Here is a 14,190-nt window from a genome sequence, read left to right as displayed (position 1 = left end):
GTAGGTGTTAGCTAATATTTAGCACCTTTAAAATGTTTATTTGTAAAGATTTTTATTTTGTGTGTATGAATGTTTTGCCTGTATGTGTATCTGTGCACCATGTATGTGCATTGCCCTTGGAAGAGGGAGTTGGGCTGGGCTGGGCTGGGTGGTGGTGGTGGCGGCGGCGGCGGCGGCGGCGGCGGCGGCGGCGGCGGCGGCGGCGGCGGCGGCGGCGGCGGCGGCGGCGGCGCACGCCTTTAATCCCAGCTCTTGGGAGGCAGAGGCAGGTGGATCTCTGTGAGTTTGAGGTTAGCCTGGTCTACAGAGCTAGATCCAGGACAGGCACCAAAACTACACAGAGAAACACTGTCTCAAAAAAAACCAAAAAAACAAGAAGAGGGATTTGAATCCCCTGGTGCTGGAATTACAACAGTTGAGAACTACCCAATGTGCATGCTAGGAACCAAACTTTGGTACTTTACAAGATTAGTATGTGCTCTTAATCATTAGGCTGTCCACAGCCACAATATTTAGCACCTTATGTTAAAAATGAAAAGCTCATAGCTGGGCGGTGGTGGCGCACGCCTTTAATCCCAGCACTTGGGAAGCAGAGGCAGGTGGATCTCTGTGAGTTTGAAGCCAGCTTCGTCTACAATCGAGTTCTGGGACAGCAAGAGGTGTTACACAGAGAAACCCTGCCTTGAAAAACAGCACAACACAACAACAACAAAAATTAAAAGACCTTAATGCTTTAGGACCAGAAATCCAACATGGAGAGTCATGACAATCTTGGAATCTATTCACCCTCACCTAGATCTATCTTAAAACTTCAGGACCTCTGAGTAATGTAGCTCGGAGGAAACAACAGAGCATGGCTGACAGTTGTTAGCGGTTTTACACACCTGACTATGTAGAGATGGACTACTCTTCAGACATTGAGTCAACTATGGACAGAAGCCAGATGTCTGTGCTGCAATCTCTGTAATATGAAAAGTAGACATTTGTTACCGACAGTCTTGGTTGGGATGGTGGGGGGGGGGGTGCTATTCACTTTGATAACAGTATGATAAACATTCCTTCTAAAAGAAATTTGGGGATGCTGTATCTTTTTCAAAACAATTTTCCCCCATGAACTAGCTGACATTGTAACAGTAAATAAACATGGAAGCCTATGTGGGTATAGGTCTCAGTTAGGGTTTCTGTTGCTGGGAAGAAACACCACAACCACAGCCACTGTTACAGTCTCAGAGGTTCACCCATTGTCATGGTGGTGGGGAGCCTGGCAGAGTGAAGGCAGACATGGTGCTGGAGCTGAGAGTGCCACTAATTGTGGGCAACAGGAAGTTGACTGAGGCACAGGGAGGTATCCTGAGCGTAGGAAACCTCAAAGTCCATCCCCACAGTGACACACTTCCCCCAACAAGGCCACACCCACTCTAACAAAGCCACACCTTCTAATAGTGCCACTCCCTTTGGGGGTTATTTTCTTTTAAACCACTATAGGGTAGTTTTATTAACATTTCCATGTTTCAAAATTTATAGATAAAATTTGTGAATCTTTTTTTAAGACAGGTTCTCTTATATGTAGCCCAGGCTGACCTCAAACTTGACCTGATCCTTCTGCCTTAGCATCCAGACGGCTAGGATTGCAGGCATGTGCCACCATACCTTGCTAAACACTGCGAGGTTTTTAGAGATTTATTTTATTTATATGAGTGGTTTGCATGTGTGTCTGTGTACCACGTGCATGTCTGGTGCTGAGGAGGTCACAAGAGGAACATTAGATCTTCTAGAATCAGGCTTACAAAGATGGTTGTGAGCTGCCGTGGGTCCTGGGAATTGAGCCATGGTCCTCTGCAAGAACAAGTGTTCCAGCATGGCTGTTTAAATAATGTCCACTCCTAGAGAATTAATTCCCTAAAGTTTATTGAGAATTTAATATTAGTACAACATACCAGAAAGAGAAGGAAACTTCACCAGCATAACAAAAACATTGCTTTTGTGTTCAGAAAATTTACAGTGGGCGTCATAGTGAATGATGGAAGACCGAAAGCATTTAAGATCAGGAGCTAGCTGGGAGTGGTGGCGCACACCTTTAATCGCATTACTTGGGAGGCAGAAGCAGACAGAGCTCTGTGAGTTAGGGGTTCGAGGCCAGCCTGGTCTTCGGAGTTCCAGGACAGCCAGGGCCACACAGAGAAACCCTGTCTTGAAAAAACAACAACAAAAACAAACAAGCAAAAACCAGAAAATTCAAATACTGATGAGGATATAAAAAAATCGGAACCTGTTCACTACAAGTGAAAATGTAAATGTACCAATGTTGTGGAAGACAGTATGGCAGTTCTTCCAAAAATTAAAAATAGAAAAACTGTATAATATACAGTGCTTAGTCTTTTGGGTATCTATCCAAAAGAGCTGTACAGTCTTGAAGAGATGTGCAACCCAAATGGCCCCTGAGGGAAGAGCTGATAAATGAAATGTAAATCCGTCTAGTGGAATACTTACTTCTAACTAAAGGAAATTCAAGCTAGCCATGGTGGCGCAGGTCTGTAATCTCAGCACTTGGGAGGCAGAGGTGGAAAGGTTGTTCCAAATTTGGAAGGAGCTTGTTCTGCTCAGCAGGTTCTGGGCCAGCACAGTGAAAATGTGTTGAGAAAATAAGATTTTGCAGCATACAGTGAGACACAGATGGATCCTGCAGACATGCTAAGTGAGATAAACCAGCTACAAAGATCCTGTAGAGTCTAGGATTTCATTTAAATGACAGACTAGTCAAAAGCAGAGCTGAAGGGGGAATTGTAGTTTCCAGTAGCTGAGGTAATGAAAGTTTCTGTTTAATTTACAAGACACAAAGTTGTAGTGATGATAGTGGTGATGACTGTATAACAACGTACATGTGTCTAGTACCACTGTGTGTTTTATATGGTTAAAATAGCAATGAGCATTAAGTCAAAATACAGTTAAATGTCATTCATGGACATGCAAATTGTGTCCAGTAGAATGCAATTGGATCCTGGCTCTGTTAGGATACCTATTTCACATCAATTTACAAATTCACTTCGAAATTCTTTATTGTGTGTGTGGTTCTTTGAATTTCTCTCCAAACCAGTTCCATCAACAGTTAATTTATGTCTGATATGTTCAAATTTTTGAAAAGTCAATATTTTTTTTTTTTTTTAAATAGGGTCTCACGGGGGCTGGAGAGATGGCTCAGAGGTTAAGAGCACTGACTGCTCTTCCAGAGGTCCTGAGTTCAATTCCCAGCACCCACATGGTGGCTCACAACATCTGTAATGAGATCTGGTGCCCTCTTCTGTGTACATAATAAATAAATAAATTTAAAAAAAAAATAGGGTCTCACTATGTAGAGCTGGCTGGCCTGGAATCAGATCTTGTAATGGACCTGGGTTTGGTTCCCAGTAGCCATGTATCAGGTGGCTGACAACCACCTGTAACTCCAGAGGCTCTGACTCCCCCTTCTGGCTGCCTCAGGTACCTGCATTCATATGGTGCACATCTATTGGAAAATTGATTGATGGGATCTCACATATCCCATGCTGGGTTCAAACTCTCTATGTAGCTGAGGATGATTTTAGACTTCTCTTTTTTAAAGATTTATTTATTTATTATGCATACACTATTCTGCTTGCACATATCCCTGAAGTCCAGAAGAGGGCACCAGATCTCATTACAGATGGCTGTGAGCTAGCACGTGGTTGCTGGGAATTAAACTCAGAACCTCTGGAAGAACAGCCAGTGCTCTTAACCTCTGAGCCATCTCTCCGGCCCCGATTTTGGACTTCTTATTCCCTAGCTTCATCTCTTGAGTGCTGGGATTACAGGTGTGTACCACTGGGTTGAGTTTATGTGGAACTGGGGTTGAACCTAGGCCTTTGTGCATGGTTGAAAGGCACTCTGCTAACTGAGCTACATCCCCAGCCTCACTAATCCTTTTTAGTAGTATTTGTGACTGGGGCTGGAAAGGTGGCTCAGTGGTCAGAAGCCCTTTCTGGTTAAGAGAACTTGCTGCTCTTTCAGAGAACCCGAGTTTGGTTACCAGCACTCACACCAGGCAGCTCAGCACCACCTATGACCCCCAGCTCCAAGGGATCCAGCGTCTTCTTCTGGCCTCCGTGGGTACTTACATTTCCCTACATTCCAACTTGAAGGAGCTGTAGCGAATCATTTCTTAGAGTAAGCTTTGCTCTGGGTTTGTGTGCTTGTGTGTGCATCCTTGATCTGAATTGTACCTTCCTAGCTAGTTTGCATCTACCTTTCAGGACCCAATTTAGAAATCTCTCTCCCCAGAAGCTTTCCTTCCCACTTCCTACTCAGTTAAAAGTTCTAACAACACTTGCCTGTGGTCAGTAACTCTGTCGGGTGTTTTTCTTCTTTCCTGTCTTCCTCCTCCCTGTGGAATCTGTTATTATCAGGAATTACTGCATTCATTTGATTGTTTTCAGAAAATGTTTATTGGATGTTCCAGTGTGTAAGTAGAGATGACTGCATCTTAATTACCTTAGTATTAGCTGTTTACAGATCACTTGAATCTACTAAGTACTTTTCTTAGCTTACCTGAAGCAGCTGGGGTTGGGGATTTAGCTCAGTGGTAGAGCGCTAAGGCCCTGGGTACATCCTCAGCTCAAAAAAAAAAGTCTACAGTAGAGAAATACTAAAGCTACTTCAGAAAGTGAAGGTGGTTTAAATATTTGAAATGTACAACTTCCTCTTCTTGGTCATCCTGGTTTCATTTGTGTCTTATAGAGAAAACAAGAGGAATCTGATTTAACTTACAGTAAGGAATTTGATAAGACTTTTTAAATTACCAAATACTTAAGTGATCTGTAAGTTATATAAATGGTTTTTTCCCTAAAGTCAAAAAAGGGCTGGAATGTAAAACCAGGCTTGGTTATACATGCCTATAATACTAGCATTGGGGATGGAGAGGCAGAGGCAGGCTGTTCTCTGTGAGCAAGTTTCAGGATAGGCTCCTAAGCTACACAGAGAAACCCTGTTTCCAAAAACCAAAACAAACAAACAAAAAAATCTAGCATTGGGGAGGTGGAGGAAGGATTACCACAAGTTTGGGGTCAAGTTGGTCTTTATGTAGCAAATTCTAAGTCAGCCAGGGTTACAGAGTGAGACACTGTTTAAAAATAAAACAACCAACAAACAAATGAAACAAAAATCACCACCAACTCACCCAAAAGGGGTCAAGGGCTAGGGAGTCCGTGGTAAAATGCATGCTTGGCATGTATGAGGCTGCCTCAGGTAGCTCCCCAGCACCGGATGGGGGTAGGGGAGTGTTAAAAAATGGCAAGTGAATGGTTATTAATTGTGAAATGGTTTACCAGTATTTCCCATAGACTTAAAAACCTTAGAGGAGGGCTGGAGAGATGGCTCAGAGGTTAAGAGCATTGGCTGTTCTTCCCAAGGTCCTGAATTCAATTCCCAGCAACCACATGGTGGCTCACAACCTTCTGTAATGAGATCTGGTGCCCTCTCCTGGCCTGCAGGCATACATGCAGGCAAAATACTATAAGGATGTAAGCAAGTAACTGGTGTGCTTGTTTTATGTACAGGTATTTGAAGTCAGATTTGGAATTATTATCTGTAAGTATATGAGTTTGGAAGTGCTTCTTTCCATCTGCTTGTGAACTCTGCTTAGTATGTAGGTCAAGATGGGATACTCTGAGGCTCTGATACAGTACCTGATAGATACAGTGTAGGTGTTTACTAAGTACCTCTCTGCTTGGGTGAGTTTGATCCCGTCTTCTGTTGTAAACAGATTGATCAATAAATTAACGAGGATACAGGGAATTCTTTCTTTTTGTTGTTGTTGTTTTTTGTTTGTTTTTTGAGACAGGGTTTCTCTATGCTGTTTTGGTGCCTGTCCTGGATCTCCCTCTGTAGACCAGGCTGGCCTCGAACTCACAGAGATCCACCTGCCTCTGCCTCCCGAGTGCTGTGATTAAAGGCTTGCACCACCACTGCCCGGCGGAAATTCTCTTATGACTGTAGACTAATTTATTGTTAGACTATCTTATTCTGTGACTCTTTGGAAGGTTTTTCTTTTTGTTGTTGTTTTGTTTTTGAGACGGTTTCTCTGTGTAATAGCCCTGGCTGTTCTGGAACTCACTCTGTAGACCAGGCTAGCCTCGAACTCATAGAGATCTACCTGCCTCTGCCTCCGAGTGGGGATTAAAGGCGTGCCGCCACCACCGCTGGCTTGAGATGTTTTTCTTATCATCAGCTTTCAGATTGGTTAATCTCCCCTGGCTCTGCCCTCCCCCTCCCGGGCGGGCGCGGTTGGGGGTGGGGATAGGTTGTGTGTGTGTGTGTCTGTGTCTGTCTGTCTGTCTGTCTGTCTTATGGAATAGAAGATACAGAGCTGGTTTTTAAAGGAGTCTTGAGTTTGAGGAAGAATCACCAAGAATGCAGGGTTCATGTACTGCACTCTTAAACAGGACTTTAGGTGTAGAAAGGAGCCATAGTTCCAGCAGAGGTGTCTGTTTAGGGAAGTGAACCAGCCAGTATGGTAGCTATAGTAGAGAAGCCAGAGCCATCAAAGAACTTAGGTGGATACATTGTTACTTTATCTTTTTACAAACCTACCTTAGATATTAAGTAATTTTAAATCAATATTTTAGATACTCGAGTTTGTTTATATAGGTCAGCTGAACTAGTATAGTAGTGCTACCAGAAGCCTCAGAGTGAGAACTTTTATCTTAAATGACTCACTCTCAGGGCTGGGTGTGTTCTTCAGTGGTTAAGAATGTGTACTCAAAGCCGGGAGTAGTGGCACACACCTTTAACCCCAGCACTCAGGAGGCAAAGGCAGGCAGTCTCTGAGTTCAAGGCCAGCCTGGTTTGCAAAGTGAGTTCCAGCACAGTCAGGGTTGTTACACAGAGAAACCTTGTCTCAAAAAAAAAAAAAAAAAAAAAAAAAGAAAAGGAAAGAAAGAAAGAAAAGAAAAAGAAGACTTAGATTGTATGAGGTCCTGGGTTCAACTGCCAGAAAGAGATTAATTTTTTTTTCTGTTACTTCTAGGTTAAGTAGCAGACGAAGACATTGTATTTTGAAATATGATTAATCTCCTGATGCAGCACCAGAGGCTAACAATATTAATGGCCAGATCTAGGTAAGTTGAAATTTACCTTAAAAGAAAGGACCAATCAACTTAATAGTGTTTTGTTGAATGCAGTCATGTTGTGTTTTGATTTACTGACTCCCCCATTCCCAGAAAATAAATGCAAGTGCTTTAATTAAACAAACACAGTATATCAGGAAGCGTGTGGAAGTTAATCACAGATGAAAGCTACCTGTTGTTGTTGAATGTACTCAGATGTCAGTGTTGTCCTGGGGGACCATAATATCTCTTACATATGCACTGAGTTCTGGAGAAATGTACTCATGAGAGCAAATGGTTATTCAGTGTTTAAAATGCCAGTGAATATTATGAGGTGTCATAACTGAGATGTGGTCTCCAGATACTAATCTGCTCTTCACAAATGGGAACTATCCAGCACCTCGTCTTCCCCTTTGCCCATGAGACTGTGGGTCAGAAGGAGGGCCTTGGAGATTTGAATGGAAATTTCACATCTTTGGGCAATACACAGCCACTGCAGTCAGGAGCTCTCACCAGCTCTGAAGTCCACACAGAATGGGCTTGTCCACAGCAGGCATGGGTGGAGGAGGGGCCCAGGGCCCCACCCCTCGCTGCAGAACCATTTCTTACTGATGGAGTCAGAGAGAGGAGGAGTCATTACCTTCAGTTGTCATGCGCTGGTGACCGTGGCAGCTTCCAGTGTTAGTCCCAGTCCAGTAGTCCCAGGTATGGTCCTGGTTAAACTGAAGGAGTCACACCAAGACCAGAGTCCAGGAACAGACAAGTGGAAGGAGGATGAAGAGATGGAGAAGACCAGAACAACCAGAGTGCATTGTGCACATCAACGAGATTGTCAAAACACTGCATTCATTTCTTTGTTTTTTCTTAAGATTGATTTGTCTATTTCATGTGCATTGGTGCTTTGCCTGTGTCTATTCTGTGTGGGGGTGTCGGATCCCCTGGAACTGGAGTCACCGACAGTTGTGAGCTGCCATGTGGGTTAAATTCCCTTTCTAAACGGGTCTCTTTCCCGCAGCTGGAGTGTGAACCACTGCCTGTGTTCAGTGCTGGAGCTCCTCACAGGGACTGCGCCTCTGCTCCTGTCATGTCCAAACCTGGTCCTGCTCTGCGCCTCTCCTCCTCCTTCCCCTCCTCCTCCCCACTGCTGGCCGCCTCTCCCTCCTTCCCCTCTCCCTTCCCACTGCTGGCCGCCTCTCCCTCCTTCCCCTCTCCCTTCCCACTGCTGGCCGCCTCTCCTCCTTCCCCTCTCCCTTCCCACTGCTGGCCGCCTCTCCTTGGCTTCTTCCCTGTCCAGCACTCTTCATTACCAATGTTTTGACACTTGTTTGTCTCCCTTACTCTCACACTCTAGGTCAGACGAGCCCTCTGACTGCTGAGTGCCACCAATAAAGGGCCTCATCTTGTCCCCTATCCTCTGCTGAGATTGCCTCGCCTAGAAACCTAGCTACCCTGTCTTAATTTGGGTTTTCATTGCTGTGAAGAGACACCATGACCACTACAACTCTTATAAAGGAAAACATTTAATTGGTATAGTTCACTTACAGTTTCAGAGGTTCAGTCCATTATCATCATGGCGGGGAGCATGGCGGTGTGCAGGCAGACATGGTGCTGGAGCTGAGAGTCCTACATCTTGCAGGCAACAGGAAGTCTTCTGACTGTCACACTGAGGGAATCTTGAGAAAAGGAGACCTCAAATCCCACCCCTACAGTGACATACTTCCTCCAACAAGGACACACCTCCTAATAGTGCCACTCCCTTTGGAGGCCATTTTCTTTCAAACCACCACATTCTACTTTCCTAGCCATATCATAACACAGAAAATGCATTCAGTCCAACTTCAAAAGTCCCCATAGTCTATAACAGTCCTAAACATATTTCAGAGTCCAAAGTGACCACCTGTAGAAATCAGAATCAAAAAGCAGAGCACATATGTCCACATAATGTCACAAGATATGCATCACCATCCCAAAACTCAGGAAAGGGAGCACATCAAGGAAATACTGGACCACAGCAAGACCCAAGACCAGGTGGGCAAATTCTAAACTCTGCATCTCTGCATCTGATGTCAAAACGCTCTGCAGGTCTCCAATTCCATTCAGATTTGTTGACTGCAACACACTTCTTTCTCTTGGATTGGTTCTGCTCCCTGTTAGCATCTCTTCTCCGCAGATATCCCATGACTCTGCCATCTCTAACATCTTGGGTTCTCCAAGGCAGTCTTGGCTGCAACTTCACAACTTCATACAATGGCCTCTCTAGGCCTGCATTCTGGGACACCCCTAACATGTGCCTGGCCTCATCAGCTGTCCTTAGGCTCGGAGGCAACTTCTGTAACCCGTTTCTTCTGTCATTAACTCTAAAGCCAGAACCACATGGCCGAAGCTGCCAAGTTCTGTTGCTTACTAGGGTTGGATCTTGGCTGCCTTTTTAAATTACATCTTTACCAGCTTTCTGTTTTTGTTCACTGCCTAAGCCTCGCTGTCCTTGAACTTGATCTTTAGACCAGTCTGTCCTCAGACTCAGATCCTCCAAGCTCTGCCTTCCCAGTGCTGGATTAAAGGCATGCCCCACCACCACACCTGGCTATATAAACTTTTCTTTAATTCCTTTCCACAAGTTGGAAACCAGCTGGGTGGGATCTTGCCTTGAGGTCACCACTCCCTTTATTCCATTTCTTAATCAACTTATCTCCTTGAACACAGAATTTATATTTAGTCCACTTCCTGGTGCTCTTTTTCTCTCCTAAATTTACATTTTGTAATTTGCCCTGCTCTGCTTGCTCTTTTTAATTATAAATCTTCATTAGAGTTACCACTAATATTCACATGACAGAGTCTATTCTAGGTCCTTTTGAGATTTCTTCTGCCAATGAAATTAATGCAAAACTCTTCACTTTAGCCTCAGGCAGACTCTTTGGACAAGGGCAGCCACTTTCTTCACCAAAATACCACAAGAACGATCTCTAGGCTGTTGTGCCCAGATCGTGACCCCTAGAGAGACCACCAAAGACGAGCATGCCGGAATGCAAAAGCAAGGTTTAATTCTGGATATCCAAAAGCAATACAAGCCTAGGCAGGGACTTCATCCAATACATCCAACGCAGTGGAGGCTGGAGGAAGCGCCCACCTGTCTGCAAGCTCAGTTTTTAAAGGGAAAAGTCACAAGGGTACATCATTTAGGGGTGCTAGTACAGGTACAATTCTGATTGGCTCGATTCTAGGCACTTCTAGAAATTACTTCTAAGGGAGTGGTTGCCCACCACCATTTCTCATTGGCTGCCCTCAGGTGGGGGCATTTCTGTGGCCAGTTACCCTGGAAACCAAGGAGAGGACATTCCATAGTCAGGCAGGCATTACCTCGTGACTATCTTGTGACTCTGAACTTCTACACTTCCTGGTTTCTAGAATCTGAACTGACTGGTTTCAGTAACCAATGGCCTATTCCCAAAAGGAGAAATCTTAGGCCTTAGTTTTTGGGTGAAAGCATTTTGGTCTTATTTCTAAGATGGCTCATTTTGGTCTCACAGGCCACACACTAAAACTCTCCTCTGAAACCTCCTGAGCCACCCCCCCCCCCCCCCCCCCCCCAGTTCAAACCTCACTCAGTGCCTCTGTCTTCCATGCTCCTGCTAGGATGGCCCATTCAGCAGTGCTTTCTTAACCCAAAGTACCAAAGTTCAATTCCTCCAAACAAACACACGCTTTGGCCTCTCACAGTAATACCCCAGTCCTTGGTACCAACTTCTGTCTTAGTTTGGTTTTTATTGCTGTGAAGAGACACCATGATCACTCCAACTCTTATAAAGGAAAACATTTAATTGAGGTAGCTTGTTTCACAATTTCAGAGGTTCAGCCCCCTATCATCATGATGGGGAACATGGCAGTGTGCAGGCAGACATGGTGCTGGAGCTGAGAGTCCTACATCTTGCAGGCAACAGGAAGTCTTCTGACTGTCACACTGAGGGAATCTTGAGAAAAGGAGACCTCAAAGCCCACCCCTACAGTGACATACTTCCTCCAACAAGGCCACACCTCCTAATAGTGCCACTCCTTTGGAGGCCATTTTCTTTCAAACCACCACATATCCTTTCACAAAGAACTTCTTGGTCACTCACTCCTCTTACCAGTTTCTGCAGGTCCCTTGTACAGCTCTTGTCTTTTCTAAGATGGGAGATGTCATCTACTTCAGCTTATTTGCTGACCTGTCTACCCTTTTGCTCTTGTGCCTGCGTGTGTGTGTGTGTGTGTGTGTGTGTGTGTGTGTGTGTGTGTGTGTGTGTGTGTGTGTTGTACCTGTGCCTGCAGAGGCCAGAAGAAGGTATCTGATTCTGAAGCTATTTCTCTAGTCCCCTCATTCTTATTTCTTTGTCTCTTGCTTTAGAGGACAAGGCAGTCACCATCTCTCGGTAGACCCCTCAGTCTGGTCCCTGTAACTCGCTGTCTTTAGGTCCTCTGCAGGAGTAGGAAGTGCTTGTCACTGCTGAGCCAGCTCCAGCCCCAGCCTTCCTGCTCCCTTCGCTTTAATGTTCTCTGCATTATGATATTTCTTTTTTGTCTTTTGTTTTGTTAAGACAGGGTTTCTCTGTGTAGCTTTGTGCCTTTCCTGGCTCTGCCTCCCGAGTGCTGGGATTAAAGGCGTGCGCCACCACCGCCCTGCTAGGTCTTCATCATATTTCAGTTTTAAATCTGCTGATTTCTGAGTTCATCTCCTACTTCCATGTGTCCTGCAGGCAGATGAATTTTAAGTACACATCTGACGAGCTCCCTTTCATGGTTACAATGAATGTGCTTAAGGAGGTCAGGGAAAGAATGCCATATAATTTTTAGATTTTCAAATGTTTTTCAAAATGTTTCTATCCATTATACTTTTTGTAAACTTAAACGTATTTTTCTCATGTAATAATTTAACTCTCGTCAGTAAAAACTGAAAACGTCTGTGGAACAGAATGAAGAAGACAGGATACCTGTCTGCCGTGACCCCAGCAGAGTGAGTCAGTTGACTGGCACCCAAAGCACCATACCAGACCCCTCTGCTGCGCTGCGGGGACGCTGCAGCTTAGTTAGCATTCCTGTAGGTTTAGACACTAGCACAGTTTTCCATCTTAATCATAGGTGTCTGACATTCTTTACCTTAGCGTAGTATAGTTCGTTTAGTTCACAGTTGGCCCAAAGGACCTACTTAGTGTGCAACACCAGGTGTGTAAGGATGAGCATGGAGCTCATAGTGGCGGGAGAAGAGTGTGTGTGGATCGCTGGCCGCAACGTCTGCTCAAGTCCAGGCACCGCCTGGGGTCCTTAGATGGGGATGTGTGAGAATTCTAGTTAACCTAGTAGGTGGGGCCAGGAAAAGTTTCATCTTGGAAAAGGGAAGCTGCCCACAGCTGGTGTGAGACAATCAGCTGATGTCGGGAATGGTAGTTTGTTTATTCTAACTAGAGGTAGGGCAGTTTGACCAAGGCATGAAAGTGGCTAAGGAAAACAAAACGCTGAATTTAAACGGTTTCAATCACATCTGTAACTGTAATGCTGTGTGGCTCCTGTGTGTCTTTCCCTACCCTAGGCAGCAAATGGCAGATGTAGTCTGTTCCTCTGCTATGTTTAGAATTAATGCTTTGACATTCTCCTTTGTTTTTTTGGAATGCTCTTGAACACTTATTGTCATCTCTGTAACCTTTTTTGACCTTCTGTGGCAAAGGATTAAATAGACAAAGGATGTCAGGTTGGCCAGGGTTGTGTGCTTTAATCTACTGGTTGAATTTTGAGTTGACCTTCTTTCTTACTAATGTACTGTTTAAAAGTTAGTATTGTGTGTTGCTTGCCAATGAACTCTTGTCTAATAGGATCCATAAAAGGTTGCATGTCTGTCTTGGGTTATGTACAGCATTAAGGCTTCCTGCGATTGCCCTTGCACGACTATGGGCAAAGAATAGCCGGGCGGCGGTGGTGGCGCACGCCTTTAGTCCCAGCACTTGGGAGGCAGAGCCAGGCGGATCTCTGTGAGTTCGAGGCCAGCCTGGGCTACCAAGTGAGTTCCAGGAGAGGCGCAAAGCTACACAGAGAAACCCTGTCTAGAAAGAAAAAAAAAAAAAAGAATCAAAATACCTGTTAGCTAAAAGGATAGCCTCCTTTTTAAAAAAAAATTTGTGTGTGTGTGTGTGTGTGTGTGTGTGTGTGTGTGTGTGTGTGTACACACACGCGCGCATGCTCGCGCGCTGACCTGGAACTCACTCACTATATAAATCAGGCTGGCCTCAGACTCACAGAGAGATGCCTGTCTCTGCCGGGATTAAAGGCGTGTTCTACATGCCGAGTTTTTGGGTTTTTTTGTTTTTAAGGGTGAACATGAAATTTCTGATAAGCCATAAAAGATTAGTTTCTTGATGAAGTTGTGGTGGTATTGTGTTCCCCAAAATATTGTGTACTTTAATAAACTTATCTGGGGTCAGAGAACAGAAAAGCCACTAGTTAGGCAGTGATAGCACACGCCTTTAATTCTAGCATTCCAGAGGCAGAGATCCATCTGGGATCTCTGTGAGTTCAAGGCCACATTGGAAACAGCCAGGCATGGTGATTCACGCCTTTAATCCCAGAAAGCAAGCCTTTAATCCTAGGGAGTGATGGTAGAAAGCAGAAAGGTATATAAGGCGTGAGGACCAGAAACTAGAAGCATTTGGCCTGGTTAAGCATTTGGCCTGGTTAAGCATTCAGGCTTTCGAGCAGTAATTCAGCTGAGACCCATTCCGGATGAGGACTCAGAGGCCTCCAGTCTGAGGAGACAAGACCAGCTGAGGATCCGGCGAGGTGAGATAGCTGTGGCTTGTTCTGTCTCTCTGATCTTCCAGTGTTCACACCAATAACTGGCCTCGGGTTTGATTTTATTAATAAGAACTTTTAAGATTCATGCTACATGAAGTATTGAATAACTGAAGGCAATTGTTTAGGTAGTGGTACATGGTTTTAGAATAACCAGACATTTATAAATTAAACTGGAAATGAGTTTCTGTGCCCTGCCCCTTATATAATTGATTCTCACTAAGCAGAACTGACCAACTAGTTGAATGAAATTTAGTTCTAA

General features: G+C 44.6%; 1 protein-coding gene and 1 long non-coding RNA gene across 4 annotated transcripts in view; both read left to right on the top strand.

Moving 5' to 3' along the window:
- Positions 1-14,190, top strand: part of LOC143269166 (uncharacterized) — a 280,184-nt gene that overhangs the window by 192,701 nt on the left and 73,293 nt on the right. The window lies entirely within an intron of this gene.
- The window catches only part of Frs2 (fibroblast growth factor receptor substrate 2), a 90,276-nt gene that overhangs the window by 61,811 nt on the left and 14,275 nt on the right, over positions 1-14,190 (top strand). For all 3 annotated transcript variants that reach the window (XM_076553956.1, XM_076553954.1, XM_076553955.1), the window contains one exon: positions 7,037-7,127. The gene's annotated coding sequence lies outside the window, so the exon portion shown is untranslated. The remainder of the gene's footprint in view (positions 1-7,036; positions 7,128-14,190) is intronic.

This window comes from Peromyscus maniculatus, chromosome 18, assembly GCF_049852395.1.
Source record: "Peromyscus maniculatus bairdii isolate BWxNUB_F1_BW_parent chromosome 18, HU_Pman_BW_mat_3.1, whole genome shotgun sequence".
In the NCBI taxonomy this organism is placed as follows: domain Eukaryota; kingdom Metazoa; phylum Chordata; class Mammalia; order Rodentia; family Cricetidae; genus Peromyscus; species Peromyscus maniculatus.
This window is presented reverse-complemented; position numbering and strand designations above follow the sequence as displayed.